This window comes from Lepidochelys olivacea, assembly GCF_965140295.1.
Source record: "Lepidochelys olivacea isolate rLepOli2 genome assembly, chromosome: 6".
Classification (NCBI taxonomy): Eukaryota; Metazoa; Chordata; order Testudines; family Cheloniidae; genus Lepidochelys; species Lepidochelys olivacea.
Window position 1 is genome coordinate 8700009 of NC_140416.1, and position 9849 is coordinate 8709857.

Below are 9849 nucleotides of genomic sequence, written 5' to 3' on the forward strand. Positions count from 1 at the left end.
TTAATAGTATTAAGCTCCTTGCTCCCCCTCCCCCCGCCCCCAAATAAAGAAGTCAAACTATGCCTATGATACGAAGCTGTGGGTCAGGACAGAGGGGCACCAGCAGAACTGCAGGGGGAGCCCAGGGCTGGAATAGCAGGGGGCTGTGGGTTGGGATTGAGGAGCACTGGCAGATCTGTGCAGGGTGAGGTATATCCTTGCAGTTCAGCTCCTCCCTTCCCTCCTGGAACAGCAGGTCCGAGAAGGGGAAGGCCGATCCCTTCAGGCCTACTGAGCCCCCTGTTGCTGTGACGCAGGCAACAGGCCCTGGCAGCTCCCGGATAGGCGGGGCTGGTGCTGAGCTCCGAGCATTGACTCTCAGTTACGTATTAGGGATGTGTTGGCAGCTGGCTGGGGGCATGCACCCGAGGACCTGGGGTAGGAGGGAGGAGTGTTGCTCAATGAGGAGAAGGGAGAATCGTGCTCTAGGGCTGGATCCTCCTGGAGATCCCACTTGACTGAAAGCCCTGCACGCATGGCTCTGGGGCTCCCCCCGACTGCTCCAGACACCCCTTGGCCTTTCTGCTCAGACTGGTTTCAGAGTGGTAGCCGTGTTAGTCTGTATCAGCAAAAAACAAACAAATGAGGAGGACTTGTGGCACCTTAGAGACTAACACATTTATTTGGGCATAAGCTTTCGTGGGCATCATCGGATGCATGGAGTGGAAAATACAGTCGGAAGATCTAGACACACAGAGAACATGAAAAAACGGGAGTTGCCGTACCCACTGTAACGAGACCTATCAGTTAAGGTGAGCTATTGTCAGCAGGAGAAAAAAAACCATTTGGCCTGATAATCAGGATGGCCCATTTCAAACAGTTGACAAGAAGGTGTGAGTATGGGCCATCCTGATTATCAATGGCGATACCCCAACGATACCTCAATGGCGATACCCCAACGGCTTCTGCAGCCAGCTTCTCTGCCTCCACTTCAGCTTCCCCAGGACTTTCCTTGCCATGCTGAGGAACTGGGATTTCTCAGTCTTCCTAGGAAGCTGGTGAGTCACAAGGCCTGGGGGTGTGATCTGAGCCAACAGGTGGGATATAAAGGCCCTAGCCAAGCTCCAGATAGAGGATCGCGGCACCTCCTAGAATTGCCCTGAAGGACACAGGATGAGGCTGCGTGAGTAGGGGCTGCTGCAGGGGAAGAAGGGTCATGTTCCACTGTGCCAGTGGCTGTGCTGCTTCCCAGCATCAGCTGCACAGGCTGCTGGTGTGAGGAGTTTGTCTGTGCTCAGCTGGAGGGGAAGGGTTCACCCCAGCATTACACAGAGGCTGGGCACACCAGTGAAGCAGGCGTTAAGGAAAGGGGCTGTCGCTCCAGGGCTTTCACTCTGGGCTGGGTGGTCGAAGGAGCTCAGCTACTGTAGAAGCACCTGACTCAGCTGTTCCTTCAGGACGCAAGTTTCTCCCCCTAGACTTTAGTGCATTTGACCCACCAATAGAACAGGGCATAGGGCTGCAGAGCTGTGAAGGGGGAATCCCAGGGCTGGGTTAGCAGGGGACTGTGGGTTGGGACTGAGGGGCATCATGACCCTGCTCTGGGATCATGCCAGGGCTGTGTTCTGTCCTTCCTTCCTTCCCGATGCAACGGGCAGGCAGTGTCCTGTGCAGGGGAACCAGGACTGGCACTTCTGTAGGCATCCATAGGCAAAGCAGTTGCCCCGCTCTGGGTGGGTGCTGTGATCTCACCTTGGCCGGGGCGAGGGGCTATGATCCTGCAGGATTCCATTGGGCTGGGATCTGCTCTCTCAAGAGATCCCTTCTGTGGTGAGCCCATGCCATCCCTCAGTGGGGAGGGGTAGGGCAGATGTGGTGGGGGCTCGGTCCAGGACAATAAATGAGTCATGGAATAACCAAGAGGTACCTCCTTGCACCCCCCATCTTATAGATGAAGGGCCTGATCCTGTGTCAGCAGCTCAGTATCGGTCCCATAAGGGCCAGATTCTTTTCTCAGCCCCTCCTTCGCCCCCCAAAGTCTATGGATTTGCCTGGGCCAATTAATGAAATGCCATGTTGTGGGGCTCTCCCAGAAATGCTCCCTCCCCATTTGGCCCATGGTCAGACTTCCTGGGGGGCGGGGGAGAGGTGCTCTGTGATAGTGGGGGCAAGGCTGGCAGGTGAATTCCTCATAGCTGGTGCAAATGGAGCTATGGCCCATTCCCACCAGCTGGGGATCTGGCCCCATTGACTCCAATGGAGCTATGGGCCTCTGAAGACCTGGGTTCTGATCCCAGCTTCAACCTTGGGTAAGATCTGAATCTTCCTTCTCCTCAAGCTGTAGAGCGGAGAGAATCTGTCTCACAAGTGACTAAATCTATTTCTGATTGTGACGTGCTCTGATGCTACAGCTAGGCAGGTTGTAAAAGTATCTAGAGGGACGTGCACATAAAAATTACCCAGGCCAGGGAGTTAAGATGCGGAGAGATTCCTTCCTTCTCTCTCTGAAACCTCTGCTTCATGGGTCTGTCTCTCTGCTGTGAATAACCGTTAACAATCCAAGATGCTGGATTCGCATGAGACTATGATGGGGGTGGTGTGAAAGTCAGGGCTGTGACCCATCCAGAAATGAAGCACAGTAGTCAGATGGCAAGAGCTGGTGTAATACATACAAGGGAGACCTAGAAGCCTCAGGGGGGAGAGGAGAGGCCAAGCAAACCAAGGTGGCGCTGCTCTCTTTTGTTCTGTGTCTGTGGAACACCTGGCACAAAGGGATCCTGGTCCCAGACTGGGGCCTTTCAGGCCCTACCACAATACAGATAATTAATATCAGATCAGGAGAGATGGCAGCACTGTGATTCCAAATGGCTCAGAAAAGTTATCCCAGAATGTAGGTTAGATTTAGTCTGCTAAAATCTTTCTCAACTCATTCATGTTGACTTTAATGAGGTTAAAGACAGGGTTTAAACCCAAATCTTTCCCCTTTTTGCCATTCAGAAAGCCAAGATAATTGTCTGCATGAATATCTCATCTACTTTATCTGTCTTATTGAACTATGGCTCCATCCCATTTGTCAGTAAATGTGGCTCTGTTAATATCATTGATCACTACTCTTATTCTGACAACACCCAGCTATGTGCTAGATGTTGAATCATTCCCTAAGTTATAGCAACACCTGAGATTGCTAAAACTCAATGAGATGGAAGAAATGGAAAAGGGATTTCTCGCTTCTTTTCTTTCTATTTTTTGGGGCTTTATGTATGCTACTCAGTTTCACTCCTGCATTGTGAGTCAATTTCACTTCTTGCAGTTAGGGGAGATAGAAGAGCTGCTTCGGTGTTTGGTTGGCTGTGAATATTTATGATCCTCTTCCGTGAAATCCCTTCACTGGTGAATTTTCCACAATGGCCACTCTGAGCTTTCTTGGGGGCGGGTGGGTGAGTGAGCAAGATGTCACTTAAAATCAACGAGATGAAATATCCTGAGTAAAAATGTTTTCATGGATTGTAAGGCCAGACAGGACTGCAAGATCATCAAGTCCAGAGAACCTCCCCCAGAGACTGCACAGTAGAAACCTCACTTGCATTTGTTGTTGGAAAAAGGCTAATGTAGTGCCCATCTTTAAAAAAGGGAAGAAGGAGGATCCTGGGAACTACAGGCCAGTCAGCCTCACCTCAGTCCCTGGAAAAATCATGGAGCAGGTCCTCAAGGAATCAATTCCGAAGCACTGAGAGGAGAGAAAAGTGACGAGGAACAGTCAGCATGGATTCACCAAGGGCAAGTCATGCCTGACTAATCTAATTGCCTTCTATGATGAGATAACTGGCTTTGTGGATGAGGGGAAAGCAGTGGATGTGTTGTTCCTTGACTTTAGCAAAGCTTTTGACACGGTCTCCCACAGTATTCTTGTCAGCAAGTTAAAGAAGTATGGGCTGGATGGATGCAATACAAGATGGGTAGAAAGTTGGCTAGATTGTCGGGCTCAACGGGTAGTGATCAATGGCTCCATGTCTAGTTGGCAGCCGGTATCAAGTGGAGTGCCCCAGGGGTCGGTCCTGGGGCCGGTTTTGTTCAAAATCTTCATAAATGATCTGGAGGATGGTGTGGATTGCACCCTCAGCAAGTTTGCAGATGACACTAAACTGGGAGGAGAGGTAGATACGCTGGAGGGTAGGGATAGGATACAGAGGGCCCTAGACAAATTGGAGGATTGGGCCAAAAGAAATCTGATGAGGTTCAACAAGGAGAAGTGCAGAGTCCTGCACTTAGGACGGAAGAATCCCATGCACCGCTACAGACTAGGGACCAAATAGCTCGCCAGCAGTTCTGCAGAAAAGGACCTAGGGGTTACAGTGGACGAGAAGCTGGATATGAGTCAACAGTGTGCCCTTGTTGCCAAGAAGGCCAATGGCATTTTGGGATGTATAAGTAGGGGCATTGCCAGCAGATCGAGGGACGTGATCGTTCCCCTCTATTCAACATTGGTGAGGCCTCATCTGGAGTACTGTGTCCAGTTTTGGGTCCCACACTACAAGAAGGATGTGGAAAAATTGGAAAGAGTCCAGCGGAGAGGAACAAAAATGATTAGGGGACTGGAACACATGACTTATGAGGAGAGGGAACTGGGATTGTTTAGTGTGCGGAAGAGAAGAATGAGAGGGGATTTGATAGCTGCTTTCAACTACCTGAAAGGGGGTTCCAGAGAGGATGGATCTAGACTGTTCTCAGTGGTAGCAGATGACAGAACAAGGAGTAATGGTCTCAAGTTACAGTGGGGGAGGTTTAGGTTGGATATTAGGAAAAACTTTTTCACTAGGAGGGTGGTGAAACACTGGAATGTGTTACCTAGGGAGGTGGTGGAATCTCCTTCCTTAGAAGTTTTTAAGGTCAGGCTTGACAAAGCCCTGGCTGGGATGATTTAGTTGGGGATTGGTCCTGCTTTGAGCAGGGGGTTGGACTAGATGACCTCCTGAGGGCCCTTCCAACCCTGATATTCTATGATTCCTCTGGCTGAAGACAAGGAAATTGCCTGGCTTCGGGACGGAAGGAATCCACATCTGCCTGGGGTAACAGAATGTTAATTGGGGATCAGAGGGAAGGAGGTGGAAGAAACCCACCCCTGCAGATAGACACCAGTTATTACAACGGAAATCAACATGGATGCTTATGACAGGTGGCGAGCTGGGGCTAGAATTTGCATCCTTCTGCCCCAAAATTACAGGCCTCTGTCTGTAGCTGGAAGCAGTTGCGGGTCCCTTATTCAATCTGTGCACCCTTGCACTGTCAGCATGTATTCCTGGGCTTTATCGAGGTCTTGGGCGGGAGGTCTCTGGGGCAAATGGAGGGCTGGAAGGGACTTGAGAGAGATCCCTGACAGATGTCAGTCTAAACTGTTCTCAAAAACCACCATTACGGGGATACCACAGGCCCTCCTGATGACCCGTTCCAGAGCTTCACTATCCTCAGAGATATTCCTACTATCTAACCTGAATTTCCTGTGCTGCAAACTAAGCCAAGTGCTTCCTGCCCTACTCTCTGAGATATGGGGAACAAGTGATCACTAGCCTCTCTAAAACAGCCTTGGACATATTGATGGAAGGGAGCTGTGTGCAGTGGGAGGAGGGAGCATGTGTCTGAGGTCTTGGGGTGGGAGGTGGCTGGAGGGATCTTTTGGGGCCAGGGCCAGGACCATGGTGACTGGGGGGGTGCTTCGATGACTGGAGGGTTAAATGGGGGGGGAAATAGAAGGGAGCTCTTTTATAGCCCTGCCCGCTTTCCCAGCATTCATTATGGCCTAGCCTACAGCTTCGCCTCCCAGAATTCCCTGGGAACAGGCTAGCCTCCCTTAAAGGGCCAGTTAATGACTCCTCCCATCATCCCGCTGCCAGCCACTATTCTTCGTCCCCCTCCCTGCCTGATTTAATATGTGTATGCTCAGTGGGGAGTGGTCCCCAGGGCCCCTTTGGGAGTGATGCCATCAGGTCCAGTCAGCCAATCAGCATGTGACTTTGGACCATGTGTGTTCCCCTCTGGTGGGACAGGGTGGTGACTCCAGTGTGTTGCCCCCCCATGCAGGATGGAGCGACATCTTGTCCCTGACCTCTGTGCTAGCTGTGCTCTGGTCCCTGGCCCAGGGACGCCCTGGCCCCGCGTGCAATGTCGAGTGGCCCAATGCTCAGGACATCACAGGGCACCTGAAGAACTGCCTGGAGCACCTGCATAAGCTGTTCCTGGTACGAGAGGGGTTTGCCATTCCCCCATGGGACCCACCCTCGCTTGGGCCCTCCCCATGGGACCCCCTACCCTGGCCATCTTCCCCCCATGGGCCACCCACCCTGCACAGATCCCCTCCATGTGATCCCTGCCTTGACCATCGCAATACCAGGAACCACCCTGCTCAGGCCCTCTGCCCCACATGCCCCCCCACACCTGCCCCCTATGGGAACCACCCATCCTGGCCATCTCTCCCACTGGTCAGGCTCTCCCCTGCTTCATGGGAACCCTATCCTGGCCATTCCCCCCCATGGGACCCCCACTCTGCTCATCCCCCCTTTGGGATGCTCGCCCTGACCATCTTCATTCCCATGGGGTCACCCTGCTCAGGTCCTCCCTCACAGGCCCGCACACCTCGCTCAGACCCTCCCAGGGCCCCCACCCACCCAGCCCCTCATCATGCATCTCCATGCTTGCAGGAAGAGGGTTACAAAGATGGAGAAAAGAGGAGCCGTGTCTGCCTCCCAACGAGCAAGGCCGGTGACGGGGCCACGCAGCTGGTAAGGACACCCATGGACCTTCCCAGTGCGGGCAGCAGGTGCCCGGTGACTTGGAGGGGGCAAGGCTGGATTGAGATCTTCCAGCCTAATGACAAGTCATTGGCATCTCAGGGGTCACACTTGGGACCTGCAAGCGTGCACTTCTCCTGCCTGAGCTAAGGGGCCCTGCTGCATTGTCTGAAACTGCAGCCAATCTCTACTGGCAACCCAGCCCTCATGAGAGGGGACAGAGCCCTGCACTGCGTGGGGGTGGGTTACACTTCCTTTCCCCTGGGTCTGGTTGGCTGATGGACTCCTGCCCTCCGAGCCCACGTCTCCCTCCAAAGGGAGCGGGGGCGAAACACCCTGGGGCTTGGTTCTCCTGCTGCTGCTGCCTCATATCAGCTCCTGCCATGGGGGAATTCGTCAGAGCCCTGGCCCTCGCCATCCTCCTGTTTTGAAAGGCGGATTGCCTCAGCGCCTGTTTCACTGGGAGGTCAGGGAGGCCCGAGGTGGGAACTGAGGAGGTGCTGGAGGGCTCAAGCCTCATTACAGCTAACAAAGCCTCTTTGTGGGATCATCACCCCTGGTTAGCGGAGGGGGAAACTGAGGCACGGACAGGGCTAGGGACTTTCCTCAGGCCATGTGGTGAGCTTGGAATGGAACCCAGGATTCCTGGCTCATAGGCCCAATAACTAGACAGCCAATAACTAACCACAAAGCAGGAGCAAGACTCCCCAAGGTGGCCAGTCCGGGCTCCGCTTTTCCAGGGGTTGTACAGACACAGAATAAAGAGCAGGACTGTGGATCAGGTCCTTTCTGGAGCTTCCTGTACGAGGGTGGGAGATAGCTCTGCGAGTGCTGACCCAGCTCCTCTCCCATGCCACAGGACATGATCAGCACCCAGCTGTGCCAGTACAATGCCTGCTTGATGCACCTGGAGAACAGCTTCTGGGGAACCAACCAGCTGCCGCTCAGCATCACCAGCAGAATGAGCCTCTGCCAGCGCCAGCTCTCCCACCTCAGAAACACCATCAGCAAGATGAAGGTAAAGGAGCCCATACCCCTTTCCTGGGACAGTGCTGTAGCCTGCAGATAAACCATGGGAGAAACCATTGCTGCCTTTAGCTGTGGGGGGAAGCAGAGCTGACATGTCTCTGCAGATGGTTTATTCTGCATGTAATTATTACTGCGCATTGGTATGCAGAGCACTGATGCTTTGTGGATAAAGCCCTAGTCTGGGATCCAGGAGACAGGGGTTCAATTTTTGGCTCTACCACAGACTCCCTGTGTGACCTTGATCTCAGGGCTGGATTAATGCAGCCCTGAATCCTAGAATATCAGGATTGGAAGGGACCTCAGGAGGTCATCTAGTCCAACCCCCTGCTCAAAGCAGGACCAATCCGCAATTTTTTCCCCACATCCCTAAATGGCCCCCTCAAAGACTGAACTCACAACCCTGGGTTTAGCAGGCCAGGGCTCAAACCACTGAGCAATCCCTGCCACCCCTCCCTGTGATGTGGTGGTGATAAGAGCCTCTCTTGAGAGGTGGTGGAGTCCCCCCTAGCCAGTGGGGTCACTCTCCTTGGGAAATGTGGAACATGGGTAAAAATAGTCTGTAATCGTGTCATCCAAGCCTGTATCATGATGCACATGGCTAAGGAAGATGAATTAAGGTAGCAGGGGCAGCTTTAATTCTGCTACGTCCTAACTGTTGAATGATTGACTTTGTGACCTTCACATTCTTTTAATGTAACTTTTATAGATGTAATTTCCTAGGAACTTTAAAGATTACTGGGGGAAAAACCAGGTCTCCCCCAGTGGAACCATTTCGACTCTAGCCTCAGTCATCAGCAGGGTTGGAACGTTTAGATCCACCACACAGAGCTCTGCCTCTGGAGGTAGTGGAATAGGTGGGCGCAGTGGTAGGCTGTTATCTTCCAAGAGAATCAGACACTAAGAACATAAGAACAGCCATACTTGGCCAGACCAATGGTCCATCTAGCCTAGTATGCTTCAAAGGGAATGAACAGAATAGGGCGCTTGTCAACTGATCCATCCCGGTCGCCCAGTCCCAGCTTCTGGCAATCAGAGGGTTAGGGACACCCAGGGCATGGGGTTGTATATCTGACCACCTTGGCTAATAGTCATCAATGGACCTAACCTCCATGAACTTATATAATTATTTTCTGAACCCCGTTATACTTCTGGCCTTCACAACCTCCCCTGGCAACAAGTTCCACAGCTTGACTGTGTGTTGTGTGAAGAGGGGGTTGGGACATTTGGCCAGTGGGTTTTACAGCTATTGGATGGCAGCAGAGGAATAGTGAGACTCAGGATGCCTGGGTTCCATTGCAGGCTCTGGAGGGGATAGACCCTAGTGGTTATAGACCCTACTGCCCTGTCCCCGCTTTGCACCCTCTGCCTACTGCAACTCCTTCACCCTATCCACTCTCAGATGGCTTCTATCTTCCCCTCCACGATGCCTGGGGACCAACAGGGGAGCACAGGGAGTGCAGGAGAAATGGGTTCCCTGCTCTCAGTTCCAGCAAGGCAGTGGCTCCTGGCAGCCAAGAGCAGAAATTGTAGGGAAAGTGCTGCTGAGCACCTGCTTCCCAGGGCTGGTTGGAGCACGCTCAGTGCAGACAGAATCACTGAAACTTTTAGCTGCCTAACTCTTAGTCTCTACTGAGCATATGCGAGATGTATAAGTAGGTCAAATTTAGGTGGATTTTCACAGGCACAAAGTCCAGCCCCCTTGCAAGTGCTGCTCTAACCACTAGACCACACGCCTCTGCTAGAGTCAAGAACAGAAGCCAGGAGTTGAGATCACCTAACATTCTTCTGCTGTGACCTACCATGAAGGCTATGCTGTGATGAGAGCTGGGAAGATGATAGATTTTTTTGGTTCATTGGTCACTCGGAAAAGTTGGGGAAAAAATCCGTGTCAGGTCGGCCCCAAGCTAAACATTTCCAAAATTTGTGGTGGCCTGAAAAAATAAAAAAGAAAAGGTTTCTTTTGGGTCAAATCATACGTTTTGTTATGACAATGTTGAAACAGTTTTGATTTTGACCATTTTTGAATATTTACAAAATAAAATGAAAGGGCATTTTTTAA